This window comes from Castor canadensis, chromosome 4, assembly GCF_047511655.1.
Source record: "Castor canadensis chromosome 4, mCasCan1.hap1v2, whole genome shotgun sequence".
Classification (NCBI taxonomy): Eukaryota; Metazoa; Chordata; class Mammalia; order Rodentia; family Castoridae; genus Castor; species Castor canadensis.
Window position 1 is genome coordinate 183765788 of NC_133389.1, and position 16022 is coordinate 183781809.

Consider the following 16022-nt stretch of genomic DNA (forward strand, 5'->3'; position numbering starts at 1 on the left):
TTCATACCTTTATGACTACTGCTCTGTATCCCGTTATTTCCTTAGGAAACACAGTAAATTTTATCTTCAGGTTCAGAATTTTTTCCATTCGTATCTCTGTCAGAAATGTCATTTTCTTGAAGAGAATGGAGATGCTTTGCTTTTGCAAACCCTTACAAACTCAAGTGACTCTGCATCCTGTATACAAAACCGTATCTTGGCTGGGTATAAAAGTCTCAACTTTGGGAGCCTGGGTATTGGTGGTGGTGTTGTCATTTTCTTCTGCCTGGATTTTGCTAGTATGTGTCTTCTTTAATCTTGAAATTCAAAACATTACCAAAGATGTATGGATAAAAGTATTCTCACTTCTCTTGCTCAAAGCAAGACCCTCTCAATACATACTAGTCTTCTTTCTGCTCACAAAACGCTCTCCCAGTGACATCTTTTGATTGTTTTTCCTAAACTTGCTCTGGCATCTTGAAAGATTCCTCTGCTATTGGCTGAAATCAGGTGGATCTGGCCTCTCTCACCACTGACACATTTGTTGTGCATTCTGCATTCCCAGGCGGCCTCTCCAGGACGTTTTACACGTGACTGCTGCTGTTCTCCATGGCGTTCTTTATGGCTTCTGATGCAGTTTAATTAAGCCTTAAACTGTGTGTTCTCAACTGCATCCCTGAGGAGTTGGTTCCACTACCTTTCCTACTCAGCCTATGCCCTTCAAGATGTTCTCCTGTTCTACAGCCATTTCTTCACCTAGCCAAACTTCTGAAATTTTTTTTTTCCTGATTTAGATTTGAAGTCATTTTCAGAAGCATATTCTTGAACATCCTGGGATATCCCCCTCTGCTCCACCTTCTGACACTCCTTGCTGACAATCTTAGATAAGGACTATTTGTTTGTTGATCCTCAAAGAACAGCTTCTCCAGACCTGAGGGAGGCCCAGGGGCAGTGTATGCTCAGCCCTACCCATTCTGTTCCCCTTCCTCTGGGCAAACACGGCTTTGCAGTACCACAGCTCCTAGCCAAGTGCCCAAGGTCCAGCAGACTCTCTGCAGTAGTGCCAGACCAAGGTAAATCTTCTCTCCATCTGCAGATCAAAAAGAGCCAGGAGTTTCTGCTGTGATACAATAGACATGTTCTTGAAGAAACTCTCACTTGGCAGAACTGTGTACTAAAAACATCATGGCTTAGAAGAAAACTCAGGTTGGAGGGAAATATTCAAAACTATGTGATTTCGTAATTAGAACACAACAAAAACCAATAATAAGAATACTACCATGGTTTAAAAAAAACTGTATATTCCTAATAAAGTCTAGTAAATGTAGATTTTTACCACTTAAAAAAGGTGACAAGGGTTTGATAGGAGGATAAAAAGAAGAATTGCAGCTTGGAAGTTACAGAACTAGAGACAACTAGGCCCAACCATATCTATGATTGTGTCAAATTGTCCAGACACCCAAAAAAGGGCAGAAGTTGTCAGATGGAGTGAAAACACAAGCTATAAGGAGGAATCATGTGAGGCAGGTCTAGAAAGGGGAAGTCACGTGTGTCCCCCACACATTACAGGTCCAGCATGTCTACCTACAAGGAAGCCATCTTCAGTATAGGCATGTGCCACATAAGGACGCTCAGGTCCCAGAAGATGTAGCACCTAGCAACATCATAGCTGTCTTAAGATTGTGTGAGCTTACTCTAGGATGCTCACATGGTAACAAAATCATCCAACAACACATCTCTCCACAGGTACTGCTGGCAGTAAGCAACACCTGGCTGTATAAAGTCACAGGCAGACTCAAAGTAAAAACAGGAAAAAGCAGAATTACACAACACTGATGAGAAGAAAGCTGTCAAGGCAATGTTAGGATCCAAGCAAATGTTAGGGGGAAAACAGTGCATTGGACACATAGGTCGTTTCCTCACAAGGGGTCAGACCACATGCAAACACTTCTACACCTGACAGCAGTGCCCACTGGAAGCACAGCTGACAAAAGCACAAGCATAAGGGGACACATCCACAAGTACAGCTGATTACAACTGGAAATCTCAATGCCCTCCTCTCAGGAACAAGTAGACAGAACATTAGTGAAAAGAGAAAGACTTGAACAGTCAACATAACTGAGCAGAATTTGTATAACACTGTACTAACAACAGGGGAATATATTTCTTCACTTCACCATTCCAACCATAAAACAAACGTCAGTAAGGATAAAAGGACTCAAGTCATATAAAGTATATCATCTGACTAAACTGAAATTAAGTTAGATACCAATAACAGGAGAATACATGAAAAATCCCAAATATTCACAAAATAAATAATACACTTCATGAGTCAAGAGAAAACTTAAAACAGAAACTGGAAAGCATTTTGAAATGAATGAAAAATGAAAACATCAAAATGTGCATTGCTTGGAAGGACATTTACTGTACTGAATGCCTGTAATAGAGAAGGCCTCAATTCAATGACCATAAGTTTCAGTTTTAAGAGTTAGAAAAAGAGGGTGGTGGGGGGGGGCATGGCTCAAGGGGTAGAGAGCCTGCCTAACAAGTATGAGGCCCTGAGTTCAAACTCTAATACTAGGGAGAAAGAAAAAGACAGTAACAAAGAGCAGAAATCAATGGAAAGGAGAAAAATAAGGCCGTCATGGTGGTAATCCCAGCATTCAGAAGGCTAAGGAGGAGGAATGAGTATTCCAAGCCAGGCTGGGCTATACAGAGAAACCCTACCTTGAAAAAAACAAAACCAAAAAAAGAAAAGAGAAGAATGAACGAAACTAAAATCTAATTCCTGAAGACAAAAATTTGATAAGGCATTAGCCAGACTGATCATGAAAAATTAGACAATACAAATTAAGATATCATGAATGAGAGAGGGGATTAATAACCATAGACCATACAAATAGTAAAAGGACAAGGGACTGCTGTGAGTAGCATAAACTAAGAAATGCAGCAACTTAGATGAAATTAACAAAGGCCTTGAAAGAGCTTAACTTGGGTCATTTGAGAGGGCAGACACACAGCAAGGCAGGTGTCCAGGGTCTCAGATCTATCCGTGTGACCTGTAAGCAACTCTCACCATGGCAGGGTGTGCCTGATACGGCCCTCAAACTCCCTCCTTTCCTCTGCTTGTGTTAAGCAGAACTCAAGGATGCGCTCACCTTCCCCATCTTCCTTTTTCATCAGTTATTTGCTTTGGCATGACTGGCCGATACATGTTTTGTTCTGCATGTCGTTAATCCAGTAATACCATACTTACGCTGTTGCTATGCTTTGCCCACTGGGAGCTCCTTTAAGTGGGCTCCTTATGTTTTTTTAACAAGCTTCCGCCTCAGTCTTTTTATGGTTTTTGGAACATTTGCTTACTTTAAGTTTATACTAATACCTCCAATCCAATATGGCAAGGTTTATGGTAGTCCCCCCTTCCCCATTCTTATTTTTAACTTCTTTCATCACCAGCAAGAAGCTTCACTCCGAGGATGCAGCACATATTTACGTGTTTGAGTCTACTGCACACAATTCTTTGTGTGCTCAGCCTTACAAAGTCCACTCGGCAGAGTATTCCAGACCTGCCTTTGAATATACTCCGAGGCAGTAGGTAGTGTGTCTACAAGAGCTAGACTCGTCACCCAGTGTTTGTGTTCTAGTTTGGGTTTCTCCCACATCCTGGTGGGTCTTAACTGTTTACCTTTTGGGTACGTGAAGAGTAAGAAATATAAACTTAAATGGAAAAATGTTTATGAAGATGTCTGTAATTTAAGATATTACAGGGTTTTGATGTAAATTTCTCTTGCCTAAAAAGAAAAGCTTCTCTATTATGGCAACCTGACATAAAGCAAAGAGTGAGCCTGCACAAATGTGGACATCCTGCCATTCTTGTTTTTTATATATCTCCTTTTACATACACTGAAATGCCCAAATTCTAACTGCAGTTTTGGAAATACATTCACTTATTACCATGAGTTTGTCTGTCTTTTTTTAATGCATTGCCAAATACATACTGAGAAGTACCATTGATATCATTTATCCAGAATCCAGTTTTCTTACAAACAACAGTGCTTTTGAACATCTCATCTTCTGTGCAGAGGGAAGTAGAAGCCCATGGAATGGTCCTGAGCAGTGCAGTCAGTGTGCGGTCTGGGACAGGCCAAGATGACAGCACCAAGCTAGAAAGGCCCCTCCCCAGAGGAGGAGAGTGGAGACTGAGGCAGCTAAGGAGCACTCTGTGGACACTGCCTTCCACGTGGTCACACAGCAGGCCCTGGGCTCCTTCTTGTCCAAATGCTCACTCCATGGTGCCGCTGAAGAGCTCTCTTCAGATCAGGCTGAGCCAGGGCCACAGCCTCCTGAGAGACAGTCAGAGGAAGCTGGTATTAGAGGCAGAGAACTGGAGACATGGGAAACAGGAGGCTAAAAGGCCAGGCCAAGCACCTGACAGCAGACCCTCCACACCCAGGCTGTGAGCCCTTCTCCCCAGAAGCAAGAGACCAGAACACAGAGGGCCACAGGGAATCAGAACTGAGCTCAAGAGTGCAGGTCTGCTGGCCCAGGGGCAGCTGTCAGACTTTCCAGCTTCCTATACAAATGAAAAGCCCTCATTTGGGAAAGAAAAAGAGAGGAATCTATGGTCCTGATTTGTAAGCATCTTCAGCATGACAGGCATAGTCACCCTGTAAACTGGGCAGTCTCTGACACTAGGTACAAACTTACAGACACATTTCTTTCTTTTTACTTCTGCCCCACACAGAATAAATGACACTAAATGATCACCACAGCTCAAGTGTGTGCTAATGCTTCCTTCACCAAACATTTTGGATCTAAGATTACCTATGGTTCTTCCCTCCTGCAACTTGGAAATTTTGAAACTTTAGTTGACAAGATTTCATGAAATAAGCAATAATCCTTTCCATGACCAGAAGTCTGAGAAACTATAAATCTTTAAGAGAATCTCTTTTAAAAATTAGAGGAAGCTAACACAGAGACATGACAGAGCAAAGAGGACATGGACCACACCCCATCCCATCACATGGCAAAGATGAGAATGGTTCCAAGTGCATACAGCCCCACCACGACCTCAGCCTAATAGGCTGATGGACTACCAGTAAGTTGTTAATGACACCAATAAGGGAGCCGAGTCACACAGATGCAGAATCAACAAAACATCTGTTGAAAAGACAGAGTCCCTAATCAGTAAGACCAGGATGCCCACACTCACCATACCTATTCAACACTATCCTGGAGCCCCTCACTGTGGAGGGGAGGGAAGGGAAGGAGGGAGGGCACAAGGGCTGCAAAGGAAAATGTTACCATTCACACATAATATACTGTATACCTAGAAAACTCAAAACAGCCTGCCAAGAACTATGAAAATTCCTATACAAATTTAGCAAGATTGCTCTCTTTGGAGAGATATCAAAGGTCCTGTAGATACCGAAGGTCCACTATAATTTTAAATTTTATAAAGAAATACAAAAGATCTTGGGGACTTACCCTACTGAAAGTAAGGTTTCATTATAAACCTACATTAAAATGTTAAGAACAGACAAACCAAGGAACAGAAAAGTCTAGAATGAACCAGCACAAAGATAGCCATCTGATTATTGCAAAGGTTCCACCCCAAATCCCAGGGGAAGAGGGTCATGACCCACCTAGCATATACTGTGGAGATCAGTAGGCATGGGTTACAACCTAAAGTAAAGGTACATCAACAAAACCCAGTTCAAAGAACAACAAAGAAAAGTACCTTCAGGTAGGCAAAGAAACTTCAACAGATCAAAAGGAGGCACTGACCTTAATAAAGGAAAGAAAATGAAAAAATTACACTGCATTAAAATTCAGAAGTTCATTTTATCAATGGACTCAGGAGAAGCCCACAAAACAGAAGTGATTCTTCCATACCTATACACAATAAAGGATTGACACCCAAAACACACAAATAATGCTTACAAATCCTTAAGAAAAAAGCAGACAATTAAACTTAAAAAATGGGCAAAGTATGAACAGGCATCCCACAAAAGAAGATTCCAAGTGTTCAATCAACACATAAATAAGTGCTCTGCATTTGCAAACACAGGGAAATGCAAATTAAAACCATAACAGTATAACTGGTATGGTGCTACATACCTGTAATCCCAGCACTAGGGAGCCAAAGCAGGATTGTCAGTTAAGAGGCCAGCCAGAGCTACACAGGGATCCAGTATCAATCACACACACACATGCACGCAAGCATGCACAATAGGATCAGACACATACATCACAAAGGCTAAAACTTAAAAGCAAAGTCCCAAATGTTAGCGAAGATATGGAACAACCAGAGCTCTCACTCTCAACCGAGCACTATGGAAAACCCCTAGGTGATACTGAGCCAAGCATACACAAACCCTGTGTTCCAGCAATGCCCTCCAGGGGCATTCCAACAGGAAGGCACACATGTTCACCCCTCACTTCCAAGAAAGCCACAGCAGTATTATCTGTGACAGCCCCAAACGAGAAACCTCCTAGATGTGTCCCTTAATAGTCACATCATAGTATACCGTACAGGAAGAATAAACAAACTACACCTACATGCAGCCACAAAGCTCGCACCACCACAGCACTGAGCAGAAGCAGGCAGACACACAGCACATACCATGTGGTAACACCAATCTGAGGTAAAGGTTACAGCATGGACCCTAGGGAGCAGTGGGGGAACTGGCAGGAGGAACAAAGGGAAAGACGGAGGGTGGCAATGTCAAGGGTATTCATGGTGGAAATTTGCCACCTAAACACTCCTGGCTGGTGTTATTTTCTCATATAAGTTATACTTCAAAAAAAATGTTGGGACTTGAGATGCAGCTCAATGACAAGGCCTTGGGTGAATACCCAGCACTACAAAAAAGGTTGGGGAGTTGGGGATCAGTTACTCGAAGACCATCTTGCAACTAATACCCACTTGACAGATGCTCGATGTGCACCATTTCACCTAGACTTTCTGACCAACAGACAAAACATTTTATAGTACAGTTCTTCCCCGTCTTCTTACAATCAGCATGTGCACAAGAAACATTTGCCAACCTTGCCCTCTTGAAACAAATCTCACAGAAGTAGCCGAGATTTCAATGGTACATATTACACAAGGAGAGAAGTGTGCAAGTCTCAAGAAGGGCCCAAGTCAGACCTGTCAAACAGAACAAATTCATGAAATCTCTTTTAATTTAATGTTTTAACTAAATGCTTAATTTGAATTTTATCAATTAAAATTAATTTAAATAATTTTAATCCAAACTAACTACTGACTGAGATTTTTACTACTTGTTTGACAATTCTGTCTAAAGCAGACTCCTTCCACCCTTCTGGGGGCACCAAGAGGTCAGGTACCAAGAGGATAAAGAGAAACATGGGCAGTACACCATGCTAGCGTCCACACGTGGCATAGAACACTGGGGGACACTGACAGACATACAAGAACATGGGTTAGCAGCAACACAGCATCTACTTTCTCTACAAAAGAAACAGACTCCAAGCCCTGTGGGGTTTTTCCTGATGGCCATGTCTATTTATTGCCCCTCTACATAAGTAAGAAAGACAACAGACATCCACCTTTTAGCTTATGGCCAATAATGTGTAAACCTCTTGGCAAAACAAACTCTTTAGATTGTGAAGGTCCGATTGAATAAAGCACCCAGATAAAGTGATACTTGCTTCCTTTGCCTGCAAAATACAACAATTTTACAGAAAAGGATTCAGTCAGACAGGTAGAATACCAGGGGATCTGACCTTTAACATTAAACCCTAAGGCCAGGTGGGTCACTTAACATCAACCCACCATGAGCCCACAAGAGACAGCAAAAGGTAAGGGTGTACTAGGCAAGTGGCTGCAATCCCCCAAGGAAAAAGACTTACCACTGTCCCACACGCCTCTAGGAAGGTGGCAAACAGCACCAGAACTTCATTTAAGTAGATGACCTGCTAAATAATGATGCCTTCCTGTTATCACCATAACCAGGCACCAATCATCTGAAGGAGAGCTTCAATGACAGTCACCACAGATGGAAAACAGCTCAGGAGCAAGAGACTCATAAGCCAACACCCATAACCCAACCACACAGACTCCACTGTTTCAGCAATGACCTTCAGTGTGCTCCGGGGCCCCTAGGTGTCCCCAAGACCTTAGGGTGGGTGTGAAGTCAAATCTTTCTTCCTAATACCTAGATGTTCTTTGCTGTTCTGATTCCAGGGCTCTGCAGAGCCCTTGGGAGACATCACGCTGACAGACGGATGCAGAACAGGTATGAGACACCATTTGCCACCACTAAGTGGACAGTCAAGACACCAGCAAAGGCTGCCACTCACCCCTACATCATTTGTTTTGCAAAATAGCTATTTTTTCACAAAAGATGTTATCTATCTATACTAACAAGGCACGGGTTTATTTAGTCTAAAATAAACATGTTTTAAATTTGAGTCATTCTCTAGACAGTCAAGATCAGTAGTTATAAGGCATTTAACCCAAAGCTCCCTCAGGTCCACACTAATTTCAGGAGTGTGAAAACACTGAGAGCGAAGCTGAGATGGCTGCTCTGCTGATGTGCTCTGATGCTCTTCCTTTGGGGACACAATAATGTCCCTGACTGCAAGGGACATGAGGAACGGAGGGACTGAGGTGGGAAGCATTAGGACTATGACAGGCTGAAATGACAAGGCCCTAAGCTGCACAGGCCTCTGGGGGTCCCACCCTTCCCCACCTGCTCTCCTTTTCCTAAAGGTGATCCCCTCATGGCCCCAGAACAGTCTGAGAAGTCAATACAGACAACGTCACGTGAATGAAACCATGGGAAGCTAGAAACTATCCTGCCTGCTGGTTCCAAAATACCTGGTTCATCTGGCTGCTTCCACCTGGCTTTCTTCCCTAAAGAGAGGTCCCTGGTGAAAGGAGCACAGGAGAACAGGGCACAGCCCCTCAGGAAGAAGCACTCCAATAGTCGCCAGAAGACAGCCTCTCCTTCCCTCCCCAGCCACAGGCACACTCCTGCAAGAGGTGGGAGGCCAGGACAGGACTCCTAGGTGCCACTGCCCATGTTGAGGTACCTACTCCAGTACCCTTCCCAAAGGCCCAATTCTCTGGAATCAAAGCATTCATCTCCTTGACTGCCAGGAGTCAATGTCTCAATGGCAGAAATTCTAGTGAGCCCAGGGTCTTCCCCAGCTCCACTCCACCATCAACATTGGCCTCCACAGCTGGTTCCATCTTTGAAGTCAGAAGCAGAGAGAGGCCAGGGCTGTTGGTGGGTACATGGGGCAAAGCAATCCCCTGACAACAGAGAAGGGGCGACTACCTACACATCTGTCTAGGAACTCCTCATGACAGGACTATTCTCCAAGGACCAGAGCAGAAGCTGCCCTCCTACTCCTGCAGCCCCAGGCCAGGACTCACCCTCTGCTCCCTCATTCTTCACCCATGCTCCTCCAACTGCAAAAGCGGCTGTTGTCACAAGTGCAACACAACATAAAATGTACAAAGGCAATAGCTCCCCAGCCTCAACTACCGAGGGTCACCAAGGTCCTTCCACAGTTCTGCCCATTTGTCTACAAATACATGGACAGGCTTTCTGTTTCTGAGTGTGGAACTGTCCACTTCATGCATCCCAGCCTTGGCCGCAAGCCCATCTTTTTCTGACACATACGTGAGTGCACACAGAAAAGCCCACATAAATGTAGATATACAGCTATCCCTCTTGTCCCCAGTTCACTTTCCCTGGTTTCAGTTATCCAGTCAACCGCAATACAAAAATATTAGATGAAAAATTCCAGAAATAACAAAGACTCAGTTTTGAATTGTGAGCCTTTCTGAGTGTGACGAAATCTCATACTATCCCTCCTGTGATGCAAATCACCCCTCCATTGTGCATACCCATGCTTTAGGCACTACCTGCCCATCAGTTACTTAGTAGCCCACTCAAGCCATGAGATGGACTACCAAGGTATTACGGTGCTTGTTGTAACCCTTGCATAGGGTCCTAGTGCTACCTCACCTCCTCTCGTCCCGCACATTATAGGAAAGGTGATGATTACAATACACTACAGTAAGATACTTTAAGACAGAAATCACATTCACGTAATTTTCATTACAGTGTATTGTTATGAGTATTCTATTTTATTATCAGCTATTGTTGTTACCTCTTACTAAGCCTAATTTATAAATTAAATTTCATGTTAAGTATTCATATACAGGCAAAAAAAATATACAGGTTTCCATACTATTTGAGGTTTCGGACATCCCCTACAGGTCCTGGAATGTATCCCCACAGTTAAGGGAAGAATGACTGTATCTACACACTGCTTAATTTTAAAACAACCTTTTTTTTTTTTTCTTCTCTTCTTCCTGCTCTCACTCAACAGGTAGCCTTCATGCAAACACACTTGGAACTTTCCTCCATTTTCAGATACTCATGCTTATTCCAGGTGGTTATGTGCCTCATAAAATGGGGCTTATCTCACAGACTTCAGTAACTCATCCTCATTCAGTGACAGCTCCTAGAAAAATCCCATCTAAGTGGCTATCCAAACTTCCATACCCTTCCACAACTAATGGGTACAGTCTGTCCTCCAAGTGTTTTACAAGCCTGGCAACATTGTAGGAGGCCACAGCGACAGTTTCATGTGTGGTTTTGCAGCCACAGAGTGCAGCAGGAGTGAAGCTGTGTCTAAGCTTTTTTATTCAGATAGGAGGCAGTGACCTCCACCACTGCACCTTCTGCAGCACTTGCCCTCCAGCCTCTCCTTCAATGGATACCCTCTCTGTCTCCCGCCAACCTGGATAAAAAGTGCCATCTCCTTCCATATGGTCTGCAGCTTGTCAGCACCGGGGGCTACGGGGCCACTCGCACATGATTGGCTTATTCTTCGCTGTGCTGTCGTTGAAGTCTGCTCACTCTCTATTTGGGTCTCCCTCCATTTGTAAAGAGGCCTCTTCATAATAAGAATGACTCTTTTACTTGTCAGATGTTTTTCAAAACTCCCATCTATTCAACTGATTTAGTTGACAATATTTTTTACCTCTCAAGTGGCATTCTTATACCTCATACCATCAGGTAAGTCCTAGGCAACTTTCAGAAACCATGGATGGAAAAGGAAGGGGCCCTGATGCCCAAATGTCTCTGAAGATTTCTGTTGCTTTACTTCTACATGTGCAAGTCTAAATCCATCTGGAATTTATGTCTCCCTTATTCTTAAATAACAATTCTCCAGTCATTTAAAAAGGAAAAGTAATGGTGAAAAAAAAAAAAAATGACCAAGACAAACAGAAACACTGAGCCCAGAAGACTGAGGTAATGTGGAATCTCAGACAGAGGACAGAGAAGCAAGATGCTACAGGCAGGCACTGAATGACAGAGAAGCACCTTCCAGAACTCACGAGATAAACAATGGGGATCCAAAACCTGAGCTGAGTAAGTGTCAAATTCAATGACCACATAATATCAGCAGGAATTACACCAAAGGGGAGCAAGGGTCAAGGTGCTGAAATCAAATGATAAGGATGAGAGGAGGGAGAAACTCCCCCAGATAACACAAAACAAGACTTCAAAATTCAGGGATCCCTGTTAGCCAACTGGGATAAATGTTAAAATTTCCACATCATTAAATTCCAGAATACCAAATGTGAGGAGATTTCGACATTCCAGAGAAAAATCAAAACTGGATGCCTAAAAATAAATGAGAAAAGTTTGGCCTCAACGACCCAGGACCAGCATGCCTGCTATACTGGCTCTATGAACTGAAGGAAAAAGATCTGGTATGGAGAACTGTACAAATCACAGTACAGACAGAGGGAGAGGGACAAGTCCCTGGGATCATGGTTGTGAGAAAGACTGCGAGGGGTGAGAGGAGCCTGCATACATCACAGGGACATACCTAAAGGGCACTTGAAGATGCAAATCTAACCTGGGAAGGCAGCTGAGTTGGACCTACAAACCTGAATCCTCAGCTGTGGGGACAGGGCGGCCTCAGAAGATGTGGTAGGGTCTGCTGGAGAATGAGCTGAGAAAGGGGCCCCAGAGCCAAGAGGATCATTGGCACAGGAGTACCAGGCACAGGGGCACCTGGGAAGAGCATCCACACAGCGTATCAGCAGAACTGGGGTCCTCAATGGTTCTGAAAGCAGGACTGGCAATTTCTAGGCAACAGAACTCCAATCCTCCCAAGGTCAAGTAAGGCACTACCTGGCCATGGCCCAAAGAGACACACAGAACAGTGCTCTGTACCCACCACAGAAGAGGTGTGCAATGGATTCCACTGACTGCCCTGGTCCTACAGCATGCATCTTCTGCTGTCAGCAACCAGCCTTCCATCCACCACAGCAGCCCAGCAGAGGTGACGCACATGGTCCAGCCACACACCACACAGAGACCAGGTGGCGGGCCTCTTGTGTTTATCCTGGACCCTGATGCTTCTGCACACATGCCGTGTCCTTAACCACAGCCTGAGTGACCACATTGAAGCCGTGATTATAAAACAGTAGAAAAAAGGAAAATGACAGCACAGCATGTTGCAAATCACTGACTACCAAGCACACAGCTGGGGAGGATCTTGTGGAATGTGGCCCATGAATGAGTATCATACAAAATGTTTCTGATACACTGACAACCACAGGACAAAATATAATTATATGGTGACAATGTGGAAAGGTCAGAGCCTCATGAAAAAGTGGCTTTTTATCAGAAATTTTGATTTGAAAGGTAAGATATTCTGTGTCTGTCCCTCCTGGGCAGGGACCACCTCCTCATACCCCTAACCATTCGGGCATGACCACTCAGAACCAACTCTCTTGCCCATGAGGAAATGGGGCCACAAGCATACACCAGGACACATCCCCAGCCTGCAGTTTCTGCCTCTGCACTACACACTATACCCCTGAGGACAGACTGGGTCACACTGCCTAAGGGTAGCTGGCAGAATGAGTACTGGAACCTATATATTCTTCCAAATGTCATCTTCGCTCACTCTCTCCCTGATCTTGAAATAAAGCACATGATCTGGGCTGTACAGGCCCAGGAAAACATGGCCACCATGATTCTGAGGTTACCTGCTCACAGAAGCAACAGGTTCCCATACCAGGTAGCACCTGCACCCAGACGTACTCTCATCTCACATCTGCTCACAGACCCCAAGCCTATGGCCTACACAGGTACCCTACATCCTCCCAGCATCAGTGGAGACTCAAAACCTGAAGCCCTGTCTTTGGCTGAGGCGTCCATACTGTAGTGTATCACCAGAAGTGAGGGAGAGTGACTCAGGTTCCTGCCCTGATCTATATTCAGAGAACTGTGTTTCCTGCCTCATTTCCCCCAAAGATCACCCAGGATATCTCAACGGGGATCATATACAGATCAGCCACAATGCCATTCCATTGTGTCACTGTCATCTAATAAGGGACAGAGCTGGTGGCAAGGTCCACTGGGACCAGAACTATGCACACAGATTCAGAGAGGAAAAAGACCACCTGTGGCTCAAGAATATTTACCATTATCTGGGGGCATCACAGACCCGACCCGCAAGTGTGGTCAGGCAGACAGGTATGCCCAGGAACGACAGCCATGCTATGATGTCACCTGATTTCCACTCACGTCATAGGCTGCGGCAGGGGCCCTGTCTCTGCACACCATACTGAGAGCCCTTCACCTGCTGGAGTTTACCATCATCTCAGACCTCAAATGTTCTCTGGAAGTAAAAGTTCTACAGAAATCAAAATGCTTGGTTTCCAACTTATTTGAAAAAACTGAGGAGGAGGCAAATCAGCAGATGGCAGAGGTCATTTTAGGGGAAATGTACCAGAACAGTACCTCTGGCCAATAGGCATGGTGCCTCTTCCCTCAGTATGCCTATAAAGACTGGAAACCTCTTGACCCAGGGATGTGCCCCGTGGACAGGGACCTGGCTCAGCCTGGGTCCATGTGACTACATCTCCTCACTGTCATCCACAGAAAAGCAGTGTTATGCGGTATGTGGGCCGTGCCTCTGGAGGAGACAGCAAGTGGACGCTTCATGTCGGGGGCAGTAAGGGCTAGAGAACACCAAATTAGCATCTGGGAAGGAGACAAGAGTTGGAGGGTAGGGGGTCTGAAGAGGTGATAGCCTTGAAAAATGAGGTGGCAGGGAGACAAGACACAACCCAGGGAGGGAGGGAGGGAGGGAGGAGTCCGGTTATAGTGTGGGCGTTGGAGGTAGGGGAGTGTCAGGTGATCACTATGCTGTATACTGACCAGGGCCACAACTATGGGATAGGTTCCGTCGTCCTCTCCTCCCTGAGCAGAGGGCTCCCTGTCCTCACATGCAGGCCCCTTGGGACTCCCCACTCTCAGCAGCCACTCCAAGGCCCCCAAAGATGACCTGGGAACCTATTCCCCTGCCATCTCTTGGGTCTTCCTTTCACTCCAAAGGAGAATTTGTGTATCATAAGTCTTTTCAGAGACAATTCTGCCTCAAGCAAAACAACAAATGGGAAACAGGTAAAGAGAGAGGAGGCAAGTTCTATCCAGCTTCCAAGCTCCCATCAGTGTTCCCTTCCCATTCCCAGGAAGGATGACCCTGTGTGAACCACTTGGCACAGCTGGGACTCTCTAATGAACACGTATCAATAAAGGAAGTCACAGAGAAGTGCCACAAAGTCCCAAAGCACAAAAGTCCCAGCAGGAGGAGAAGGGGTGGAAGAAGCATGCAGAGAGATGGCCCAAGAGAGCTACCCTGAAGCACAGAACCCAGCCAGAGGAGCCAAAGCTGGCACACATCAGGGAGCACCACGGAAAGGGAGGAGGAAGCTTGGGCAACCCACCATTTGCACAAGGATGTGAGAGTAGATGAGAATGACTGGGGAAAGTCCAGAAAGGAGGGTCTTTTCCAAGTACTGACGTACCACCACTGGTGTGCAATCCCCAGAATCATAAGCAGACTGCCTACCAGGAAAAAGAAAAGCATGGTGACATTGGAAGTACTGGCAATCATTGAAAACTCAAATACCTCTGGAGGTGGCAGTGCCCACTCAGCCCCCACCACAGTATCTCACCTCCCAGACCTCCTTGCAGTTCCTTAAAGTTAGGCCCAGACCAGTCATCCCAGGCCTGCTCCTTGCTGCACAAGGAGAAAGCCTGAGCTCCAGGAGGGGAAGGTCCCCTCACCTGAGCAGCTCCAGCACTCAAGTCTGGAGTGGCCAGCACTCTTCTGGGTTCAGATGCTCCTTCCCCGCTCAGGGCCTGGACCCCTTCACTCTGTCTTCACAGCCATTTGGGTGCCATCCCCAAGCAACTCTGCAGAGCACCAGGCTGTATGAAGGGCACTTATGGAGGCTCCCAAGGCCTCCTGAGTCACTTACTTATCCTCTACACTGGAAACCTAAAGAGCCACTGAAGGTCCAGCTGGTAGCACCTGCCTCACCACAGGTCCCCCCAAAAAGGACAGCAGAACAGTGCCAGTGAACAAGGGTCAGTACCCACACTGTGGTGCTTACAGCAGACGTGCACTGTGGGAAAGTCCTCAGGTCCAGGTTTCACAGTTACTGTGAGAAGAGAGTGCAGACCACAGGTCTGTCAGGCATGCTATGAGGGGATCACTAGACCATCCCAGGCCAGCAGCACCAACACTCCAATGGGCTAGGGTCAGGCATAACAAAGAAGGATATGACCGGGGTCAGAGAAAGTGCAGGGCTGAATCTCTGATCCCTGAGCACCGAGACCAAGAGATGGGCTTAAATCATTTAGGGAAAGAGAACAAGCACCTGTTCGGCTTGAAAATTTGAGCCGTGGTGATGAGAAGGAGAAACACTGCAAGGCACAAGCTCTGCAGTGACCTGTGTAGTCATGTTCTCCAGAGGGCTCCTGTCAATCACAAATGCACAGGCACATGCAGACACCTGTGTATATATCTTATGCTTCATGCAAGCAACACAATCACATTTATTATATTGCAACATTATTTCACATACTATTAAATATGAAGTACTACTTTTATACATTCAGGTTATTTGAATAAATGTAAGTATTTACTAGTATATCACATATCTTAAGACACAATATACT

At 45.2% G+C, this 16022-nt stretch overlaps 1 protein-coding gene across 16 annotated transcripts in view; it reads right to left on the reverse strand.

Annotated features, from left to right (window-relative positions):
• Hdac4 (histone deacetylase 4) overlaps nt 1-16022 on the reverse strand; it is a 289492-nt gene that overhangs the window by 255885 nt on the left and 17585 nt on the right. For 4 of the 16 annotated variants that reach the window (XR_012447440.1, XR_012447441.1, XM_074072153.1 and 1 more), the window contains exon 1: nt 8-2258. The exons of 4 other annotated variants lie outside the window; for them this stretch is intronic. The gene's annotated coding sequence lies outside the window, so the exon portion shown is untranslated. Of the gene's footprint in view, nt 1-7; nt 2264-14782; nt 15965-16022 lie in introns of those variants that run through there. 8 more of the 16 variants (XM_074072165.1, XM_074072164.1, XM_074072157.1 and 5 more) reach the window with 7 other exon arrangements.